We start from the raw sequence: 13,435 nt of genomic DNA on the forward strand, positions 1-13,435 counted from the left end.
TGGGGACTCATTCTTCGCTCTCCTGCTACAGTGTGAAGAAGGATGTATTTGCTTCCCCTTCTGCCATGTTTGTAAGTTTCCTGAGGCTTCCCCAGCCCTTCAGAACTGTGAGTCAATTAAACCTCTTTCCTATACAAATTACCCAGTCTCCAGTATGTCTTTATTAGCAGCATGAGAATGAACTAATACACTTCCCCACCACAATAGTAGAAAGGGCTTATGTCTACAGACAAGCTTATTCTCTTTATTTGTTGGAAACATGACAAGTTCTGGCTTCTATGACTCTTTTTCTATATACATATTTTTCATAGAAAATCAAAATGAAAAGTATTTTCAGATTAACAAAAATAATTTTTACAGTTAGAAATGTGATTTCAAAACAAGAAAGTTGGTACACCCCACAGAGGCTGCATAACTCATGGAAGATTAAGCAAATCATATTCTGTGGGGGGAAAAAACGAAAAAAAAAAAAAAGCCAACCTGACAATTCCAAGGCAGTTCACCAGCATTATTTCAAAGGAAAAGCAAAGTTAAAAAAATAAAGTAAAATCAAGATAAAGGGAGGAGAGAGGGAAAATATTGAATCATTCTGGTTTCACTGTAAATAGTTTATCACTCTATTTATAAACAGACACAGAGAGCTTTTAGTGGAATTGCCAGATATTAATTTTTTCAAGAGATTTAATATTATTCTGGGAGGGAGTTATATCCAGTTGTATAGTTCTATTTTTTATTTGCCCCTACTCCTAGAGCATAGCCCCTTCAGGTTCTCAACAGGAAGTATGGGACATTCTTCTTTGGTTGGCCATGAACTTAAAATTCTGTTTTCCTGGTAACATCTAATTACAGTGTTCTCTGCTTAAAGGGTCAACCTTTTAGAAGCTGCTTTCTGCTTGCTTTGTCAGACTTTCTTACCAGACTTAAACTAGCTAGGAGTTAACAAATATATTGAGGGCAGATTACAAGCAGAAAATCAGGCTCACTTCTCTGCAGTCCTCTTTTTTTCTGGGATCTTGGTCCTTCAAGTCCTGAATGGTTGTTTTGGGAACTCTGAACTCCAATTTCTGTCTCCCCAGTCCAAAGAGAAAAGTGCTGCAAGTTCTAGGCTGCTGCTTCATGCCCCCATTCAGTGAATCAGGAAATATTTTGAGAGGAGAAATAATGATTGATTTAACTTCATAAAGCGTAATAGCGTATGCTTGCCAAAAACATCAGAAACAAGTTATGTCAGAAATAGTGTCTCTACCTTAAATTTTGTTCATCCTTTCTATAGTGTACAGTTGTAGATGGAAGTAACAGCTCAGCTGAGGACTAAATTTCCTTATCCCATTTGCCATGAGATGTGGCCATATGACTTGTTTTTGCCAATGAAATATGAATGAAAGTAATTCATGCCACCTTCTAGGTCATGGCTTATAAAAGGCTAGTATGTCTCTTCCATACTCCCTTCCTGCCCCTACCTGGGTGTGGACAATGATAAGGCCTGAGGGGAGAGTGAAGTCACAAGATCAAAGGCATCTGGGCCCTAAAACCTCTTCATCAAATCACGCTATTATAAATGTCGTGCTCTTGTTGTTATAATAATGTACTAATACATAAGGCTTAAAAATTACAAATTGAAAATATATATTGTCAGAATATATAAATTATAATCTGAAATAAGAGTTTCAAAATCAATTGATAAAAGAGGAATATTTTAATAATTATTAGGATAAAGACAATTCTCAAAAGAACGTCTTATTAAGATAAGGATGATGTTAGGTAAAGAATGGTGTTCAAAATAACTACTGATGTTCAAAGTAGCTACTGATTTAATATTACATATTAACAATGGTGTATGATATATAACCTATGAGATTAGTAATAAAAAATTTTAATGGACATGTCCAGGGTTGATTGATGAGATAAATGAACTGCTAATGGAACTCTAAGTCAATAAAACCTGTATGACAGTTTGGCAATATGCATCAGAATTTTAAGTAATTATATACTTTGAGGCAGAGTATACTTTTCCCAAGAAGAGAATGAGTCCAAAAGGATGTAAACATCAGAATATTTATTTCATAATTTTTAAAGAACCCAAAACAAAAACATCAATGAGAATAACCAGTGTACAAATTGTGTCAGTATCATAAAATTATGTTTATAACATTTTAAGTATTCTTCTCATGAATATGTATTCATATGTAAATATATATATTTAACTTATAAATACATGCAGTGTGTGTGTGTGTGTGTAGAGAGAGAGAGAGAGAGACACGCACACACACACACACACACAGAAGAATCAAGACAGATACTTGCCAAATGGAAACAGTAATGATCAGTGATGATGGTATTCCTGCTTTCATGCTTATACCTCTTTGAACCAATTGATGTTTTTAAGAATTTTAAAACAGGCCTGTATTAGCATTTTTATGGGGGAAAGGGGGAAAATAAAAATGGTCGTTTCTTCAAAATACACAGATAAAATTTGGTTGGAAAAATAGTTAGCAAGAGCAACTAATTCTCTAAAAGGATGGGGTACCCAAGACTCAACGTTTTATCTTACCCACTTTCATTTGCTCATTCATTCAGTCATCAAAAATTGCATTTTGGGGACTCTCTATGTGCCAGGCACAATATCCTTAGGAATCCTATTATATACCTAAACTTGAGACTCACTGAGGGGGATTCTGGCTTTCGCATGCCCAGAGGATATTCTTGAACAATTAGCGGATGCTTCAAAAAGTGTAATAATGTGGCAAGGAATCTAAATGTGTGCTCCTCAATCCACTTCCATCAGTAATGCAGTGAGTAGAGGTACTATCCAGAACTTTTGCCTGTGGTTTTCTCTTCTCTTTAGCATCCACTACTACTGATAGTTTCATCAAGTCATTTTAGTCTCTATAGCTATCTTAAAATGTGAAATAAGGACTTAATGCACATTTCATCTTCTAGTCATTTTAACTTTAAAGATTTTGCATTCACTTTCATGGCTGTACTGAAAATTAATTTGTTCAATCAGTCCCCATTGGAAGAGTTGAGAGAGAAAATGGAGATGGTTTCCCTACGGTGGTCATTTTTATTGCTTTTTAGAGGCAGATAATTCTTTGATTAAAGCAATGGTCCCCTTTTCCCAAAAAAAAAAAAATGAGTATGGAAAATGGACCTACCTGGAAACCTTTGCAAGTAACATCAGGAGTTCCAGGCTACTTAAGAACACCTTCTCTAGCACAGAGAATTGTGTTTAGACTCAGGGCAGCACTCCCTCATAGACACTTTCCAAGAGCAAAATAGAGTAATTATCTTATGTACTAATGATGCTCATGGGTGTCTCTCAGGACATTTAGATGCCATTAGATGCCAGAAAGAAAAAGTTATTTCCATGTAACATTTGCTGATAATGATAAATTATCCTTTAAGAATTATCACATCAAATAGATAAAACTAGTTTGCCTGGGTAGGAAACATAATGTGGAAGCCTTTATGTCTCCTACTGAAAGCTTTCCATCTATTATTGTATCCCTCAGGAGCAGTGACCTTCCTTCTATTGACAGTTCTGGCAGAAATCTAGGAAACTTGAATATAACTTTAAGCATCCCCAGAAGAACATGAATTGTTATTACAAAACAAAATGGTCACTTTAAAATTGAAGGTTGAATATGTATGCACATTACTTAGATGAAAAGTTTGGAGTATATTTGCTTTAATGATTGCAGAAATTTTTATTTTATTTTAAGTTCTGGGATACATGTGCTGAACGTGCAGGTTTGTCACATGGGTATAGATGTGCCATGGTGGTTTGCTGTACCTATCAACCCGTCATCTAGGTTTTGGGCCCACATGCATTAGATATTTGTCCTAATGCTCTCCCTCCCCTTTCCCCTCACCTCCTCCCTCTCTAGAGGCCCTTGTGTGTGATGTTCCCCTCCCTGTGTTCATGTGTTCTCATGTTCGATTCCCACTTATGAATGAGAACATGCAGTGATTGGTTTTCTGTTTCTGTGTTAGTTTGCTGAGAATGATGGTTTCCAGCTTCATCCATGTCCCTAAAAAGGACATGAACTCATTCCTTTTTATGGCTGCATAGTATTCCATGGTGTATATGTGCCACATTTCCTGTATCCAGTCTATCATTGATGGGTTCCAAGTCTTTGCTATTGTAAATTGTGCTGGAATAAACATGCGTGTGCGTGTGTCTTTATATAGAATGATTTATAATCCTTTTGGTATATACCCAGTAATGGGATTGCTGGGTCAAATGGTATTTCTGGTTCTACATCCTTAAGGAATCGCCACACTGTCTTCCACAATGGTTGAGCTAATTTACACTCCCACCAACAGTGTAAAAGCATCCCTATTTCTTCTCATCCTCACCAGCATTTGTTGTTTCCAGATATTTTAATGATAGCCATTCTAACTGGTGTGAGGTGGTATCTCATTGTGGTTTTGATTTGCATTTCTCTAATGACCAGTGATGATGAGTTTTTTTTCATATGTTTGTTGGCTTCATAAATGTCTTCTTTTGGGAAGTGTCTATTCATATCCTTTGCCCACTTTTTGATGGTTTTTTTTTTTGTCTTGTAAAATTGTTTAAGTTCCTTGTAGATTCTGGATATTAGACCATTGTCAGATGGATAGATTGCAAAAACTTTGGTGGCTTTTTTTCCATTCATCTCTTCTGCCAAAATTATGACCTCATTTAATTTGTTTGTACATTTATTTCTTCTGGAGACCCCATCTCCAAATCACCATCCTCATCTTTTTTCTCAAACCTCAGGGAATACTGGCCTCTGTACATCTTTTTAATTGCCTTGGTCTTGTCATTCCCTGGGTCTCTACGTATGTTGTTCATGGAACAACACATGCTTGGAATATTCTTTCCCTTCTTTATACTCTGTTAAATTCATAACCTCTGTAGTAGGCAGAATACTCCAATGATGTTCACATCTTAGTCTCCAGAGCCTGTGGATGTGTACATGGTAAAAGATAATTACGGTTGCAGATAGTATTACAGTGCCAGTCAACTCACCTTAAAATAGGGAAAGTAGCCTGGATTATACAGCTGGGCCCAATTTAATCAGAAGGGTCCTTACAAATAGAAGAGGGAGGTAGAAGAGGAGAGTCACAGGATGGTGTGACTATGGGAACAAGGCACAGAGAGAGATAATGTTGCTGGTGTTGAAGACAGAGGAAGAGGACCATGAGCCAAGGAATGAGGGCAGGTCCTGGAAGCTGGAAAAGACAGGGAAACAGATTCTCACCTAGAACCTCCAGGAAGGAATGCAGTCCTGCTGACACCTTGATTTTAGTCCAGGCACGACAATGTCAGAATTCAATGCGGTGATCTTGATGTCAGAATTTGATGCTATGGAATTGTAAACTAAAACATTTGTGTTCTCAAGACCACTAAGTTTGTGATCTTCACACAGCCACAATAGAAAACTATTACATCATCCTTCAGATTGCAAGTTAAAAATCACTTATTAATTTCTCCAGATATCCATGTTTGGAGACCTTTAAGCACAGTACTTACTTTAAAAAACTTTAAAGTATGTAAAATAGCCATAACTAAAATTTAACTTAGGTGTTTATGGCTATTTTCCCCTGCTAGTCTGTAAACTCCAAGAGTATAGTTCTTGCCTGTCTGTGCTTTCCACAGTGTCAATAAATGTTTATTCAGGGATTGGCTCTCCCCTTTCTCTTCCTTACATATATATGCTTCCAAAGGAAATCAGAGAAAATCGCCCAAACAAAATCCTCATAGGGCAAAGATCGTCAGATTCCATATAGTAACCCATTTAATTCCCATAGTGCTTAGCTTTCCTAGGTCATTAATTCTCAGAGAGTAACCCCCTGACCAACAGCATTAGTATCACCTGGGAACTACTAAATTAGGGGTGGATCCTAGGATTTGTATTTTAATAAGCTGTCTCCGTGATCTGATGATGCACACTGAAGTTCGAGAATTACTGCTTTAGTCCGGATTGTTGGGCCCCGCGCACAGCATTTCTGACTTAGTATGTGTGGAGTAGGGCCTAAGAATTTGCATTTCTAAAAATTCTAAGTGATTCTGATGCTGCTGTTCCTGGGACTTTACTTGAAGAATAACTGACCTAAACAATGTTAGGCCAGGGGACTTCTAGTGGAATTTTGTCAACAAAACCTCACAGCTTATGAGTTTTTTATGACTTAGCACTTTGTGGTTTATGTGTCATCCTAAACCAGAAGTCTATATTTATTTTTACAGCAAGATTATTATGGCCCTTTATGAAATTCAGCTTACATCTATATTATAGCAAATGGCAGTTAGGTTGAGCAATCCAATTAATATATCTAAGACTATCTAGTTTTTAATCATACATATTCAAGATTGCATGATTTTCTGAAACAACAGTCTTTGCAAAAATGGATTAAAAGTGATTGTAAACCAGTTTGCTTTGCTTTACAACCTACTGTATGATTCTTTTCCTAAAAAATGAATGTAAAATTCCCCAATGTTATTATATTTCTGACAAAGTGACAACAATTGCTTATAAAATATTTAATAGCGTGCTTTAAAAACTAGGAAATATAACATGCAGAACATAAATTACATTTTAAATAATGATTTGGTTTAATGCAAGATTGACGATGTATGCAGTTTATAAATCATTTTGAAATCAGCTTTCACTCAAATGTTTCTGTAACTAAGAATGATTATGGCACCACTCTTGTGCAGGGAGGGTTCTCATGGAAAGTTAAGTTATTGTCTTAAATCAATATGCCCGGTGCTTGTGATGCTGATAAGGCAACATATTTCAACACACACAGTGACAAATGGTGGCCTCTTAAGCTGATTTTAAGGTGCAAATAGAATCTGCTTTTTATCCATTTGCCTTCTGTAGAGAACAAATCCTTACATTTCACAGTTGAGAGATACAACACTTGAAGTATCAGTGACCTGGGACAGGTATCACATTGCTTTCCATTCTCTTATAATAGATTCCATTATTAAAAGAAGATAAGGATGAGAGCCAAAGAGGGGAACACACCTCCAGGGGAAGCTGAAAGCCGAAGACAGAAAGCAGATGGAGGGAGAATAAAAACATAACGAGGCATGAAAATGCTGGGGAGTGAGAGGACTTAGTTGACAAATTTGAGCATTTTGAAACAACTAGCAGTTGGTTTATGGTGACTGTAATGAGGTAATTAAGAAGGAAAATTAAGAATAGGTTTATTTAAAACCATGTAAGTTAAAATGGGGCAATTATTAACGTGAGAAAATATAAACATAATAAAACATCTGTCTCTAATGAACAATATATTTACCAAGTTACATTAATGTATAATTTGATTTTCTATAACTGAAATGATGATATAATTAGACTGGGTAGGAAGAGACAGGGAAATGGTCATGTGCAATGAGGCTGCATCTACCATAACAGGAAGTACACAGTTAGTATCCAAAAATTACAAATTTAGAAATAGCAGCATAAACCATTTATTTAGAAATATGAGAATAAGTACAATGACATAACCAAGAGCAACTACACAGCTAAACGTATTAAAAGTGATTTCTTTCCAAAGCAGAAATAGTGTGGGAATGGGGCAGAGTTGAGGTGCTTTTTATAATAACCCCTTTTAAATATGTTCATGTATTACTGATAAAATGAAACAGGTAACACCTAAAAAGAAAGACTATGGTGATTTTTTTGACAACTTAAAAAGTGGTTTACAAATTTATTCCATTTTCATTTTGAAGAAACATTTCATCTGTAATTTAAAATATATATATCATCAGCAAGAAGACTCAATCAGATATCTTTAACATTTGGGTGTTGAGTTCTAGATCTGCCTCACAGAATTGCATGAGCTTGAGCAGGTCATCTCATCTTCTGTGAACTTTAGTTTCCTCATCTATAAGAGATACTGTGAGAACTTAATGAGATTATATCTTAAACCACTTGGGAGGTGCTTGACACATTATTTCTTACACGACTTCTCAGCAACATTAGCCCCAACTTTATTCTTTTCTTCATGTTCATAGTGTCTGTTTTATCACAATCTTTGGCACTGGTTTCTATCACTATGACCACATCTTCTCAGTCTCTTTTGATAGTTTCTCCTCCTAGAAGCACTTTCCTAGAGACTCATCATTCTACAGCTTCACACCAGATGACTACAATTATTTTCCTGGCGTGAAGAGCCACAAGCAAACAACTCCACATTCATATTTCCAGCACAGATCATGCCTGTGACTTCCAGACCTGTATGTCTAACTGCCTTTTTGAAATCTTTTTTTGGATTATTCAGGTGTGCTTCAAACTCAACCTATCTAAACCCAAACTCATGATCTATTTCCCCCAAATTTTTTCTTCCACTGTTTCTTAATTTCATGAATAGCACCTTCATCCTTCCAGTTGCACACCCAGAAATCTAAGAGTTCCTTGACATCTCCTGCGTTGACAGTTAAATCCTGCTCACATCCAAAATGCAATCCAGCAACATAGACTATGGATTTTACATATTAAATATCTCTCAAATTGCCCTTTCCTCTCTTCCTCCACCACCACTACAAACATAGTCTAATTCATGCCGTAATCATTTCACACCTATGCCATAAAAGCTTTTCAACTATTTTTCCCCTATCCATTCTCACATCCTATAATCAATTTTCCATAGAGAATCCTGAACTGTTGGCCTTTTATCACTGTCCCTTCCTCTGGCATATCACAAATTTTCAATGCATTTTTTAAAATAAATGCCTACTTGCCTGAAGTCTATTTAAGTAGTTTTGAATGTCAAATAAACTAATGTAAGCACTGTAAATGAAATACTGTAAATGAAATATTGTGAAGCAGGGTTTACGATGTTTGGGAATATTGACTTTGATACCTTAGAAGTAAATTCCATTAAGTGTAAAAAGCTCTACCACCTTTTAAGGGAAAATAAATTAGATTCAAATAGGTAGAAAAGCAGGGAGAAAGATGAGATGTTTGAATAGAAGAAGGTCAACCTTTTGATCCTTGCTATTTGTATCAGTGTGTTTGTTTTTTGCTTTTTGTGGCATCTGTTTTTTCCTCTATTTATTTGGATTTCTGGGATAGCTAGTGATTTAAGACATTTGATGTCAAGGTAAAAAATTATCCTCTGTCATGAAAGAGAGAACATGTTTATTAGTTTCGCTCTGGAGGAGATTACAATTCAACCACACGTTAATGAGTTAGCAAAATGGTCAGAATACATAGTGTAAGGACCAATTTGAAAGCATAAGAAAAGAGAAAGAGAAGCCACATATGAGAGAGGTCAGGGGGTGAGAACTGGCCATGTGAGACAAGGGCAAGGAAGAATCTCAGAGCCTGGTTGTACAAGGTGACTGCAAACCACTGCACCATATGGGGGGGAGAGTCTGGGGGACCCACTTGAAAGCAGAGTTGCGGGGACTGTGAAACAATTATTTTGTTATGCTTTACACTGAGCAGACCTGGAATATTCTACTTTTCAAGGAAAGCAGGATATGGGAAATGTGTGTGGAAGTTTGAAGGAAAGCCGCAAACATGAGTAAATGCTGAGAACATTAAATCTGTGTGGACTATTTTCACACAAAAATCCTGAGAAAGTGTAGAAAAAGGAAGACCAAGTCTCTTGTAACTAAACCTCCCTTTTGGTAGAAATGTAGAATTTCAGTTAGATTTCACAAGGAATGTCTAAAATCATCTAAAATCCCTAAAGAAGCATTGCTTCCAAGTCATAGTCTGGCAGATTGTATGTGTTGGTTCAGGCCTGTGGCTTTGCTGAGGGATTTCATGGAAGGATTGAACACTGCAACCCCTCGTTGTGAATGAAGAGCTTCTATTGCAGGTATAAGGCAGTTGTTCAGCATGGCACCTGTATATGAAGGATCAGGAAGTTGATAATACAAAATGTGAGATTATCATTGTTCATTTTGCTGGTACCATTTGAAAGGCATGGCTAAGAAACTTAGTGTTTTGGTTAGTCATTCTGTGGATCCAGAGAACCCAAGAAAATATATTAGTTACAGAAAAAAGTTTTGGCCAGAGTCTGACTTTTCATGATATCTCTCTTCATGTTAGTATATTATATTGACTAGGATTGGCTAGAGGGTGGAAAAGCTGAGACTTCCTTTGTGGGGCTACACAGGGAGCTTCTGAGCAGAGACATGGGATAACATGAAAAAGATGAAAGATGGCATGATGTGTAATGCATGGTTGGTCATTTCATGAGGTGAGGCTCCTCATTTTTTTTTAATTTTTAATCTCTAACTCAATAGTACTTTTCAGTTTTTTACACTATGGCAGAAGAAAATATGACTTATTCAGATTTTGCAGCTATTCCTCTGTCTTCTCAGTTTCCTTATTCTATTACATTTCTGGTAAGTACAATCCAACCCATCCCCCATCTGCAGGACATTGTGATCCGTGATGTTACAGTAGGAATTTGAGAAAGCTATGCTATAATGGAAGGCCACGCTGTCACGTAGGATATGTGGGGCAGAGAGCAAGAAGTATCACCCATCCCTGGGACCCAGATACTATTCTATGCTTTTTGGACCCCCCGTTTTCTTTCTTAGTTAGTAAAAGAAATGTCGTGACAGCTTTTCTTACTAAACACATACTCATGTAGTATCTGTGAAATTAAAATTTGACTAAGGTGTTAATTCATAGAGGTCTTCACAGTGCCCTAGATTTTGTTTGTTCCAGCTCATATTTCGCATTTTGTCTTTCATTATACTTTGCAGAGGTTCTGTGTTATTATTTTAGACATCTGGTAAGGAAGAGACTTACTGGATTTCTAGTTAGTATTTTGCGACCTAGAACTGCTACTTGAGAAGGAATGATCCTATATCATTCGTCTTGTAGCTTAAATGTAGTTTTCATTGACTTACAGCTTTTAAAAGTCTGCAGTGCAGGCTGTGTTCGTTACAGACTTAACCTTTCTACCATCTTGTTGCCTGACTCTCCGATAGGTCATTTGGCTATAGTATTTCCAACCTACGGTTCTCCAGGACTGGTTCAACTGGAAGGCCAATTATTCTAATCCTTTTTCATGGCTCTGTGTGATGCTCCCCAAAGCTGTCCATTTGGCCAACAAGGAAAATCTACCTATACAACAGACACCCTTTAGTATGTAAGTAGAACCATCAATACATTATTTAACATAGACACACAGTCTGTATTAGTCAGGGTTCTCTTGGTTACAATTCAAATAAATTTAAGCAAAAAAGTAATTTATTGGTTCACTTAACTGGGAAGCCCAGAAATGATGCCTTCAGGCATGACTGAATCTGCATTCATATTCTGTCTCTAACAGTATCTCTTACTCCCCATGTTGTTTGTCTGTCTCTTTTCTCTGCATGATGGTCTCTTAACTTCTTGCTGCTGGCAGCTTTTTCCATGTGGCCAGAGAAGATGGCCACTTGTAACCCCAACTATACAATGTCTCACCTTGACAACAAGCAGAAAGAAAACAGCACTCTTCTCTGTAGCTCTGTATCAATCTGAGACAAGACTCTTATTGACATTACATGCAGCATGTGCTTATGTTTGCTGTACTCAGTATATTCGGGGGAATGGAGTACTGTGATTGACTAGGCCTAGGCCATCTGCTCAGCCCAGTTACAGAGATAAAGAAGCAAAACTGATACCCCATCAAAAGCACATAGAATGGAGGAAGTATTTTCTTTAAAAAATTCAGAGTATAGGAGAAGGGAAATGTGCTACATAATAGAAATTACGATTGCTACAGTTTGGCACATAAGTTGTTTCCTGTTAGTAACTCTTCTGAGGTTGAATACTGCTATGGTCTAAATGTTTTTGTCCTCCCAAAATTAATATGTTGAAACGTAATCCCCAAAGTGATGTGTTAGAATGCAGGGCCTTTGAGAGGTGATTAAGTCACGAGAGAAGAACCCTCATGAACAATATTAGCACCATTATGAAAGAGACTGCAGAGAGCTAGCTAGCTCCTTTCATTATGGGTTATAACGGTTATAATGGAAAGGTGTTCATCTATGAAGAAGCAGGTCCTCTCTAGACACTGAATCAGCTGGTGCCTTGATCTTGGACTTCCCAGCCTCCAGAACTGTGAGAAATAAATTTCTGTTATTTATAAGCTACTCAGCCTAAGGTATTTTGTAATAGCAGCCCAAATGAACCAAGACAAATGCTAAAATCTCATAAGCTATCTGACAACCATTATCCTATTGTAGTTTGATTGGGGATATTTGGATGGCAGAGAAAAGAAAGTGTATCTGGACTATAAAATCAAAGTTGATGACTTATCGTTTAGCTTCAGTTTTCTGTCACGGGATTTTTTTTCTGACCTTCAGATTTCAAAAGTTACTACACTGTTATACTGTTACCTGCTGTAAGATGATTATTAAATATAAAAGTGAGAGATTTTTGTTTTGTAAATTCATGCCTTCCAAATGTAATTTTAGATATTATACCAGGCAAAAGAATAAACCCCACCAAATAACATAAAATCTTTAAAAATTTTCATACATTTTATATGTTATGGTCTGATTAAAATTCATATTTCCTTTCATAAGAACTCAAGATAAACCCAGAGGAGAAAAATTCGTGCATTAATATTCCATGAATACTGGGGATCAGTAAATCTAGCAATTTTCTTTCAACTACACGCGAGGATCGGAATAATATCATGTAGAAAAGACAATTCTGGTTTATACTTATAAGTCATGAAAATACATACATTACAAGCTTGGCAAAGTACATTTTCCAATTTCTCAAAAACATGTTTAGAAATGAATTCAAAAGGGCATCAGTGGAAAAATAGAGGAAATACTCTTACCTTGTGAAAAACAGGAGATACATGACAATTCTAAAATGTCATAGTGCCATATTACCAAAATCTCTTTCATGCCTTTTATTCACATGCCCCAATGAATGCATCTATATAAAGTTTCTTGGAAGCTGGAGATCTGAGGATCAGATGTAATGTCATTCTAAAATAATCCAGGAGCTGGCTGAGTCTGCTTAAATTTTGTTTTATTTTAGTTTGTTTTTTCAGAGAGGATGACTTAATTTTTTTGTATTGCCTCCCTTTTAGGAGATAAAAACCAAGCATGCTTTTTGGAGCCACAGTAAGAAAATTAACCATATATCAGAAACATTCGGGTCTTAGATTTTCTGTTCCAATTCTTAGAACATGGCTGTGCAATGTAATAATTGTGATTTTAGTTCCTCACACTAATTACAATTTTTAGGTGTACATTACATTGCAGTTCTAATTAATTGATAGAATACTGGGTAGAACAGTTTTTAACCATACTAACTTTGGTCATCACAGGAAGGGGAACATCACACAGCAGGGCCTGTTGTGGGGTGTGGCCCGGAGGGGGGAGGGATAGCATTAGGAGATATACCTAGTGTTAATGACGAATTAATGGGTGCAGCACACCAACATGGCACATGTATACATATGTAAC

The 13,435-nt window shown here is 36.5% G+C and overlaps 1 long non-coding RNA gene across 3 annotated transcripts in view; it reads left to right on the forward strand.

Moving 5' to 3' along the window:
• Window positions 1–13,435, forward strand: part of LOC134810551 (uncharacterized) — a 45,115-nt gene continuing 31,680 nt past the window's right edge. The window contains exon 1 of one of the 3 annotated variants that reach the window (XR_010158902.1): window positions 1–71. This is a non-coding gene — a long non-coding RNA (uncharacterized LOC134810551). Of the gene's footprint in view, window positions 108–13,435 lie in introns of all 3 variants that reach the window. The other 2 variants (XR_010158901.1, XR_010158903.1) reach the window with 2 other exon arrangements.

Source organism: Pan troglodytes, chromosome 6, assembly GCF_028858775.2.
Source record: "Pan troglodytes isolate AG18354 chromosome 6, NHGRI_mPanTro3-v2.0_pri, whole genome shotgun sequence".
Classification (NCBI taxonomy): Eukaryota; Metazoa; Chordata; class Mammalia; order Primates; family Hominidae; genus Pan; species Pan troglodytes.